This window comes from Triticum aestivum, chromosome 6A (genome assembly GCF_018294505.1).
Source record: "Triticum aestivum cultivar Chinese Spring chromosome 6A, IWGSC CS RefSeq v2.1, whole genome shotgun sequence".
NCBI classification, from domain to species: Eukaryota; Viridiplantae; Streptophyta; class Magnoliopsida; order Poales; family Poaceae; genus Triticum; species Triticum aestivum.
Window position 1 is genome coordinate 584,270,027 of NC_057809.1, and position 11,133 is coordinate 584,281,159.

Sequence of the window (11,133 nt, forward strand, 5' to 3'; positions counted from 1 at the left end):
TCAGATGAACTTTGAGTTTATGATCAGACCTATCTTTTTATATCCATAAAAGTATTTGAGTTTCTTTGATCTCTTTTATGCATGATTGATTATAGCCTCGTATTTCTTCTCCGATATTTGGGTTTGGTTTGGCCAACTTGATCTATTTATCTTGCAATGGGAAGAGGTGCTTTGTAGCGGGTTCGATCTTATGGTGCTTGATCCCAGTGACAGAAGGGGAACCGACACGTATGTATCATTGCTACTAAGGATAAAATGATGGGGTCTATCTCTACATAGATAGATCTTGTCTACATCATGTCATCGTTCTTATTGCATTACTTTGTTTCCCCATGAACTTAATACACTAGATGCATGCTGGATAGCGGTCGATGTGTGGAGTTATAGTAGTAGATGCAGGCAGGAGTCGGTCTACTAATCTTGGACGTGATGCCTATATAATGATCATTGTCTGGATATCATCATGATTATTTGAAGTTCTACCAATTGCCCAACAGTAATTTGTTTACCCACCGTTTGCTATTTTTCTCGAGAGAAGCCACTAGTGAAACCTACGCCCCCCGGGTCTCTTTCTCATATTATTTGCCTTTGCAATCTACTTTTCCTTTGCATTTATTTTCAGATCTATTAAACCAAAAATACAAAAGTACCTTGTTGCGTTTTATTCTTATTTATTTTATTTGGCATTTTATTCGTCCCTCTTTTTTGTTCGCCGTTTTCTTGCCGGATCTGTTTTGAGTGCAATCTTGTTGTGTAGTCATCATGACTCAAGAGAACACCAAGTTATGTGATTTATCAAATACCAACAACAATGATTTTATCGGCACTCCGATTGCTCCTCCCACCACAAGTGCGGAGTCTTGTGATATTAATACTGCTTTGCTGAATCTTGTTATGAAAGATCAATTTCTCGGTACTCCTAATGAGGATGTCGCATCCCATCTTAATACCTTCTTGGAATTATGCGATATGCAAAAGAAAAAATATGTGGACAATGATGTGGTGAATATGAAATTATTTCCGTTTTCTTTGCGTGATTCTGTAAAAATTTGGTTTTCTTCTTTGCCTCGCAATAGTATCGATTCTTGGAATAAGTGCAAAGATGCTTCAATCACTAAGTATTTTCCGCCCGCAAAAATTATTTCCCTTAGAACCCAGATCATGAATTTCAAGCAACCTGAACATGAGCATGTTGCACAATCTTGGGAAAGGATGAAAATGATGCTAAGGAATTGCCCAACTCATGGGTTAAATCTTTGGATGATCATACAATTTTTTTATGCGGGATTGAATTTTGTTTCTCGTAATCTTTTAGATTCCTCCACAGGTGGTAATCTTATGGAAATTACTTTGAGTGAAGCCACCAAATTGCTTGATAGTATCATGGCAAATTATTCACAATGGCATACCGAAATAACTCCTACTAGTAAAAAAGTTAATTCGGTTGAAGAAATTTCTTCTTTGAGTGAAAAAGTTGATGCTCTTATGAAATTGGTTGCTAGTAAAACTACTCCTATTGATTTTAATGATATGCCTTGGTCTACTTTTATTGAGCACAATAGTGATGCCATAGACGTGAATCTTATCTCTCGAAGTAATTTCAATAACAATGCTTATAGAGGTAATTTTAATCCTAGGCCTTTCTCTAGTAATTCCTCTAATAATTATGGTAATTCCTATGGAAATCAATCTTATAATAATAATAGGAACACCTCTGATCTTGAGAATAATATTAAAGAATTTATCAACATGCAAAAAAATTTCAACACTACCATAGAAGAAAAGTTGAATAAGATTGATGATTTGTCTAGAAGTGTCGATAGAATTTCTCATGATGTGGAAAATCTCAAGATGAATTTTTTTGTGCCTAAGGTTGATTAATCAATTAAAGCTCTTTACGTTTATGTGGATGAAAGTAAGAAAGAACCGCTATGCTTAGAGCTAAAAGAGAGTTTTTAGAAAAAGCGTTTTCTAGTGATTACTTTCATAAAAGTGATGAAGATCTTAAAATGATTGGTGTTTCTTCTATTGATTCCTTGTTTAGTAAAATTAAGATTGATGAAAAAGGGACTGGAGAAGAGTCAACTTTAGCTAAAAGGCGTCCCAATAATTCGGAGGGTGAAAATCTTGTTGAGAAAATTGATGAAAGTGGGGTTGAAGAGGTCAAAACTTTAGCTAGTGATGTGCCCACTCTTTTGGATTACAAAGACTTTAATTATGATAGTTTCTCTTTGATTGATTGTATCTCTTTCTTGCAATCCATGATAAATTCACCACATGCTTATGAACAAAATAAAGCTTTTACTAAACATATTGTTGATGTTATGATGAAACCTTTTGAAGAAAAATTGGAATTAGAAGTATCAATTCCTAGAAAATTGCATGATGAATGGGAACCTGCTATCAAAGTCAAGATTAAAAATTATGAGGGTTTTGCTTTGTGTGGCTTGGGTGCTAGTGTTTCTACAATTCCGAAATCTTTATGTGATGTGCTTGGTCTTACCGATCTTGAAGAATGCTCTTTAAATTTGCACTTGGCGGATTCTACTATTAAAAAGCCTATGGGAAGAATTAATGATGCTCTTACTCTTGCAAATAGGAATTATGTGCCCATACATTTTATTGTTCTTGATATTTATTACAATCCGCCTTGTCCAATTATTCTTGGTAGACCGTTTTTATGCACTATCGGTGCCGTGATTGATATGAAAGAAGGCAATATTAAGTTCCAATTTCCTTTGATGAAGGGTATGGAACACTTTCCTAGAACAAGAATTAGGCCACCATATGAATCAATCATGAGGGAATCTTATGGGTTTCGAACCAAAGATGACAAAACTTAGATCCTTGCTTTATGCCTAGCTAAGGGCGTAAAACTATAGCGCTTGTTGGGAGGCAACCCAATGAATAAAATTTATTTTGGCCTTTTGCTTTTTGTTCTTGAGTGTTTGCAAAATTATGCTACTGTTATGATTGTGTTTTTTGTGTTTTAATTAGTGTTTGTGCCAAGTAAAGCCTTTAGGATCTTCTTGGTGATAGTTGCTTGATCTTGCTAAAAACAGAAACTTTTGCGCTCATGAAAACAATTCTTATTTTTAACCAGAGCGTGATAAAATACCAATTTATTTTTAGTAGATTAATATATAAATTACCCAGGTCTTCCTAATTTTTCAGAATTTTTGGAGTTTCAGAAGTATTCGAACAAATCAGATTGCTATAAATTGTTCTATTTTGACAGCTTCTGTTTTCTTTGTGTTGTGTGCTTATTTTGATGGCTCTATGGTTTTCTTTGATGAGTTTTTTCCATAGAAAATTTGGAATATAGTAGATATAATGCAAAAACAACATATGAATTGGTTTGATACAGTACTTATAGTACTGATTTATTTTCTTATACTAACGGATCTCACGAAGGTTTTGTTGAGTTTTGTGTGATTAAAGTTTCCAAGTTTTGGGTTATCACTACAAAAAAATACACTTCCGTGATGATACGTGTTTGTCACAGTAGTCGCGTTTTCTGTCATGCATGTACATCCATGACAAATTTATGACAGAATCAAGATAGTCATACCTGTGTTGTCGTAGAAGTGTTCCATGACATTGCCAAAATTATCATCACGGAAGTGTCCAATTCCATGACGATAAATTGCGCGTCACAGAAGTGCTTTCATCAAGGGTGACCAACACGTGGCATCCACCGTAACGGAACGCCGTTAAGCTATCGGGTCGGATTTTGGATCTGATAACCAGTTAACAGCCATGACCAATGCCGATTTTCCACGTGTAAAATTCTCATTGGCTGACGGATCCAACGGGCGAGATGGGCCTATGATATGTTGACACGTGGACCGGCCCAAAAGTGGCCCACAAAGATTAAATGGGCCGGCCCAACCGAAGGCCCATAAGATTTAGCAGACCATAATGGGTCGGCCCAGCTAAAGGCCCACAAAATTTAGCGGACCATAATGGGCCATCCCAGCTAAAGGCACACACGATTTTGCAGACCATAATGGGCTAGCCCAGCTAAAGGCCCACAAGATTTGTAGACCATAATGGGCTGGGCCAGCTAAAGGCCCACAAGATTATGCCGACCATAATGGGCCGGCCCAGCTAAAGGCCCAACATTCTCTGTCAAATCGGCCCGTCAACGGCCTGTCCTAAACTTGTCATCAACGTGGCCCATGGTCACTTCTGGCACGTTAACAGTCCGCTAAGTAATTGGGCCGAATTACGGCCCGGTGTATTTCCGGCCTGTTAAAGGTCAGACTTCATTTGGGCCCGTTTACAAGCCATCAAAACTTTCGGCCCATAAACGACCGTGAAGGATTTGGGTCATATTCAACCATGTCTGACATTTGGCTTGTTAGAGGCCCACTATAGCTTTGGGCCACTTTCAGCCTGTTGTCATTTTCGGCCTGTTAAAGCCGGACGTAAACCATGGGCCATATGTGGCCCAACATCATATCGGGCCCATTAACGGTCCATATAGAAATGATGATAATCTAGCCTGACCGAAGTTCCGGCCTGTTAAAGGCCCGTGTATTAGGTCGGCGCATTTATGGCCTGTCTGAATTTCGGCCTGTTAAAGTCCAGTGGGTTATTTGGCACAATCAGGGCCCAATCTCACTTTTGGTCTATTAAAGGCCCATGTATTTTATGGGCTCGAGATATTTACACCTGTAAATGGCCTAATTTTACTTGAGGGCCCAGATTATGTTTAGGCCTGTTAAAGGTCCACTATGGGCACATGCCTACCAGAAAAATATGAAAGCTTATGCTGATTTAGGCCCAGATATTTTTAGTGGGCTACATGCCAATTTCGGCCCGTAATCGTTTTTAGCCCAATTGGAATGGGCCCGACGAATGTTGGCTTGTTGGGCTCCTATGAAGCTTTCGGCCGATTACATTACTAAGATAAACCTACACTATACAAAAATAGCGTCGTAATTACTGCAGCCTGAGGCAGCATCATAATTGTATCACAAGAAAATAAATTCCAACCATACAACAAAAGGCCTGTTGGCATAAAGTTTACATTCCTTCCAGATAAAAGCACCATCAGATGTATAGAAGCACAGATCATTTGACCTGAGTGCTAATGTTTCAGACTGTAGAATCTGATGGAGCAGCACGATCTCCACCTTTTTCCGCCATTGCTCTTGAACAACGAAGCGAATGTCTGATAGTCTGGTTTCAAAACCATTCATATCTTGATGACATTTCTCAACCACTATTCTTGTTTCCGAAACAACGTCCATTAGGGATTGGACTTGTGTCTGGAGCACAGATATATCACTCTGTCTAGCAGGAAGATTTTGTTCAGTAGGCGATTTGGATGAGGTTACCTTGACAACCAACTCAGAATTATGCAGGAAGGTGCTTTTTGCACTGTTAGTGGAGAGATACTGACGCACTGCAGCAAGAGGTGACATTGTGCCTGTAGTAGACTCATCACCTTCAGGTGGTTGTGGCTGTTCAATCATTTGTTCCATAGCTTCCTGAAAGTTTGAACTTGTAGATTAGTGTACCAGATAAGTTACTAATGAGACAAAAACAAACAAAGTAGGTTAAACGTTTATACATAACTTATTTTGGTGAACTACTGTAATACATTAGCATGTATTGTAGTGCCAACTACATAATAAAATCACTTTCAGAACATATGTCCATGTAGCATGCCTACTGTATTGTCTATTTCCTCACATTTGTTGCCATCTAAGGATAAAGAGACATGGTTTAAAGCAGGATGAACATAGTATGACATCATTCATATCATGGGCAAACAGATATAAAACAAACAGGCTATTTTATCATTGTGTGCGCACGTGAACATAACAACTAGATTACAGATCAAGACCAAAAGAATATCCTTCATCTCTTTTAAACCATGTAAGGTGAAATGATACGTTAAGACAACTGTGAATAAAAGTGAACAGAGTAACTGACATTGGCTGCAAACCAAGTAGTTAAATGAACACATCACAGTACCAATCAGTTCAAGGCAGCGGGAGTAAGGACTTACAACAGCGGCTTGAACTGGTGTGCTCATGCCCTTCATCTTGCTGGTGTGGCAATCCTTGAAGATTTGCACTACATTCGGTTCAGGTTCTTTTTGGTCTGCACGGGATTTCCTCTGTATTTGGAACAAGTCAATATAGATACAATAATATGGCACAAAAAAAGAAGGAAGTGGCAGCTATTTACAAGAGCCTCGCAGTGTGAAATATAGCTACGAGATCCTGTGGTCTGTTGGAATTTCACTTTAGAACGGTTGGTTTTGTTCTTCAAACAGTTAGCCTAGAAGAAGATACACTTGTAAGGCACATACATAAATACAAGTTCAATATGTGGTTTGATCAAATACATATAGCCTACCGGATACTTTGGATCATACCAGTGTTTAACGAGGGCTGTCCAGTCTTCATCTGTAATATATTCAACTGGAGATGTTTGGGCGATTTCATTGTTAGCCTTGCCTTCAAAGTGAGATTTTCTAAGGTGGTACCGATACTGTCGCAGAGCAGACTGAAAAACATGAGTGCATGCTTGTCTAGTTGCATCATCTTTTGGATCCAACTTGAACCTCATCTGTTGAAAAAGGAATGTGAGTATTATTAGGAGGAAGATAGAAAGTATGGGACAGAGCAAGACAATATTACTAATTGCGATGAATAACATTACTTACGGATAAATGGTCAAGGAAGGTGTTAAACCAGGTATTGTCTTTCTCATTCCTGTACTGGATCCACGTTGGGAGGATACGTGCATGACACCTAACGGCAACGGCTGCCTCTGATACTAACTTGGCTGACTCTGTAGCATCACGTGGCCTTTTTAAACCTGCCTCAAAATGGATCTCCATTCTTCCTCCTTTAGATTTTGTTAATCTGTCAAGCATTATCCCTGATGTCTGTTTCCGCTTACGCTGTGGTGCTAGTTCAACAACGAATATGGAAAGTGTTAGTGTACATCAAAATGTGAGAGTACATATAAAGGAGCATGCAACTGCAACTTGACTCGGTCAGGTACCGTCTTGGTGTTGATGCTCATGAGGTTCATCTGATCTTGCCTCGCCGTCGTCCACCGCCGTAGTGCTCTCGGCGCGGCTTGGTCAATGTGGTCAACGACCGAATTCCATCGGAAGAGTACTGTACATGGAGAGGCTGACAGCCGGGTCCACGGCAGCCGCAAGGAAGTGCCTCCTTATTATGCGGAAAATAATTATTCCTCCACCTGACAGCAGGGACCCACCGGACGGGCCACCATTATTTTGCGAAAAAATCGTTTCCCCTGACTGCTGGGACCCACCGGACGGGCCACCGTATTTCCCGAAAAAAATGCCCCCCCCCCGCTGTCAGCTCGGTCCCACCGGAAGTACCTCCTTATTACGCAAAAAAATGAATACTCCCCCGGCTAGCTGGGACCCACCTTGCTAGGAGGCTGACTTGTGGGCCTACTAAGTTGACGGGGACGAAGGGTTTGTCAACTTAGTCAATATGAACGATTCTAGCTCCAGTGACCATACGATGTCCATCCAACGATCGTAGTGCTTCTTCAACCTCTGGTCTTCTTGCTCCAGCCGCCCAAAGCAGCGCCGGTCGTGCCGCATGCTCCTGCCTCCCGTGGCCGACTGTGCTGCCGCAGAGGCCTCACCGCCCCCTACTATTCCCACCGCCGGCCAGGCCCTGCGGCGACGGCAGCCTCACACCACAGCCGAACCAGTGAACCCTCGTAGTCCTCTCCGTGTGGGCTTCCACTGCCGCGTCGTCCCCTTCCTAGGTCTCGCCGTCATCCACCGTCGTGGTACTCTCCGTGCGGCGTGGTCAAGGAACGACTTCCATCGGAAGAGTACTGTACGTGGAGAGGCTGACAGCTGGGTCCACGGCCACAGCCCAGTGTTTTTTTAATTTGCCAAGTAAGTCGCTTTGTCAGGCCTGTTGGGCTGCAAATCTTTCAAGACAAGGAGAGCTTTCATTCGGCTGGCCGAGAAAATGGCCCATCAGTAATGAGAAATTGGTTGTACATTTTTAAAACACATCAAACCGGCAATTAGTTTCAAATATCTTTTTTTTCATTTCAAGATTTTAAATGACATTAATTTTTATGCGTGGAGAATTTGTTGGATTTTATATTGATATACATTTATTTTTAAAATCAGTTTGAATGTGAGTCGAAATTTCGGGATTAAAAACAGTTCGGACCGCACCGAAATATGCAAAATTTCGTATAATTTTTTAACCGTTGCCACAATATGGGCTGTAATGCTAACAAAAAGAATATGGGCTCCAAAGAAAACCTTAAGAATTAGCAAATGGGCTGTAAATTATTAGAAATAATGGCAGATGGGTTGTATGCTGTTTTCCACAGATTTGAGGCTTTCCTAAAAAAATGTTGACGCACAAGCACTGACTGTTGGATGTCCATCCAACGGCCGTCGTGCTTCTTCAATTTCTGCTCTTTCTCCTCCAGCCGCTCAAACAAGCGCCGGCGGGACTGCCTACTCCCTCCTCCGCGTGGCCGGCTGTGCTGCCGCGCAGGCCTCACCGCCCGACCGTACTCCCATCGCTGGCCTAGCCATCCATCTACTCACCCACACCTGCTGTTATTCTCTGGCGATGGCAGACGAACCAGTAAACCCTCGTACAGTCGTACTCCCCTCCGCGTGGGAAACAGCTGCAGAGTCTTCCCTGCCTCCGTGTCGTCCCCTTCCTAGGCCTCGCCGTCGTCCACCGCCCTGGTGCTCTCGGCGCGGTGTGGTCAACATGGTCAAGGAACGACTTCCATCGAACATGGACTGTACGTGGAGAGGCTGACAGCTGGGTCCATGGTGGCAGCAAGGAAGTGCCTCCTTATTACGCGGAAAATAATGGTTCCTCCACCTAACAACAGGGACCCACCATACGGGCCACCGTATTTCGCAAAAAAAACGTTTCCCCCTGACTGCTGGGACCCACTAGCTACACCTTCGCACGCAAGGAAGTGCGTCCGAAAAAAAAACGATTCGCCCCCCTGACTGCTGGGACCCACCAGCTACATCTTCGCACGCAAGAAAGTGCGTCCGGGCAAAAAAACCAAAATGATTCGTCCCTTGACTGCTGGGACCCACCAGCCCCCCGACTGTTGGGACCCACCAGCTACATCTTCGCACGCAAGGAAGTGCGTCCGGGCAAAAAAAATGATTCGCTCCCTGACTGCTGGGACCCACCAGCTACATCTTCGCAGGCAAGGAAGTTCCTGACAGTCGGGACCCACCTGGTCGAAGCGTACGTAGTGTTGACATTCTGGTCGCGAACGTGTACGTACATACTGGTCGATGTAGAGCCGCGCACGTGTCGTAGTAGAGGCGCGCACGTGTCGTAGTAGAGGCGCGCACGTAGCATGTAAACGTAGGTATAGCGGCCAGGGTGCAAGAAAGAAAATACGGTCATGTATGTGTACATACGGGCGGGGTCTCGAACGCCTACTCGCGCATACGTACAGTGAGGGCTCGTGTACATGGCTGGGTCGGAACGGAGAAACAGTGTCGTCGTCGTGTTCATGGGTCGGAACAGAATGCGTGTTCGTGTTCATCAGGAGGGCTTGGACGGAAGAGGCGATGGAAACGAGGCCTGGCGTACCGCACAACGGAGGAAACAGACCTCCTACGGTCGAAACGGGGGTCCTGTTGATCGGGAGGGGTGTGGCGTACCGCAAAATGGAGGAAATGGACCTCCTACGGTCGAAACGGGGGTCCTGTTGATCGGGAGGGGTGTGGCATACCGCAAAACAAAGGAAATGGACCTCCTACAATCAAAACGGGGGTCCTGTTGATCGGGAGGGGTGTGGCATACCGCAAAACGGAGGAAACGGACTTGTGTTGGAGCGCTACGGTCGAAACGGGGGTCCTGTTCATCGGGAGGGGTGTGGCGTACCGCAAAATGGGACTCCACGGGATACTATTCATCTCCACCGTCGACCCCCTCCAGCCTCCACGAGCTACTGTTCATCCACCGTCGACCTCCTCCAGCCTCCACGGGCTCCTGTTCATCCAGCCTCCACCGTGCACTACTCCACCGGCTACTGTTCAACCACACCTCCACCGTCTACTATTCATCCAGCCCTCCACACCATGGGGTCCTGTTCAACCAACCCTCCACGGGCACCCCTCCACCGTCTACTGTTCATCCTGCCCTCCACACCACGGGGTCCTGTTCATCCACCCCTCCACGGGCACCCCTCCACCGTCTACTGTTCATCCAGCCCTCCACCACACCACGGGGTCCTGTTCATCCAGAGGCAACGCCACCGCTCACTGTTCATCCAACCCCGCCCCCCCCCCCCCCGCAACACTCACTGTTCATCCCATCGATCGGCTTCAGTTAGCAGCAGTAGCCAAGGAATCGCTCGATCGGGTTCAGTTAACAGCCATTGATCGATCGCTCGGGTTCAGTAATGCGTAGCCTGCAGTGCAATCGCTCGGGTTCAGTTAGAGCCCAACGCCTTGCTCGGGTTCAGTTAGAGCCAATGCCTCGCACACACGTGCGTACGTGTATGAGAGAAACGCGCATCGCTTGACCCCCGACCTCCCACCATAACCGGGAAATCCCCAAAATTCCCCCCCCCCTCGCTTCTACCACGGTTTTTTCTGTCATGGACGGCCCAAAGAATGTCATGCAGCTGCGTCTCCGACCCACCCAGGACGAAAAGCCCATTTTCTGTCATGATTTTTTGTCATAGAAGTAGGAGCCCACCACATCTATGATGATACCGGGTTTTGTCACAATTATCGTCATAGAAGTGTCATATGTATGACAGAAAAAAATATCGTTCGTCCCAAAATGTCACGGATGTGTCTTTTTTTGTAGTGTATCTTACGATGGATGAAGGAATAAGGAGTAAGTAGAGCCTAAGCTTGGGGATGCCCCGGCATCCCAAGCTATTATCCAAAAGTGAGCAAGCAACTAAGCTTGGGGATGCCCCGAGTGGCATCCCCTCTTTCTTCTAACGACCATCGGTATTTCACTTGAAGCTATATTTTTATCCGTCACATTCTATGTGTTTTTCTTGGAGCATCTTGTATGATATGAGTCTTTGCTTGTTTTATTTTATGTTTTAAGTCTTGAATCCTTGCTGGACACACCTATTTGAGAGAGC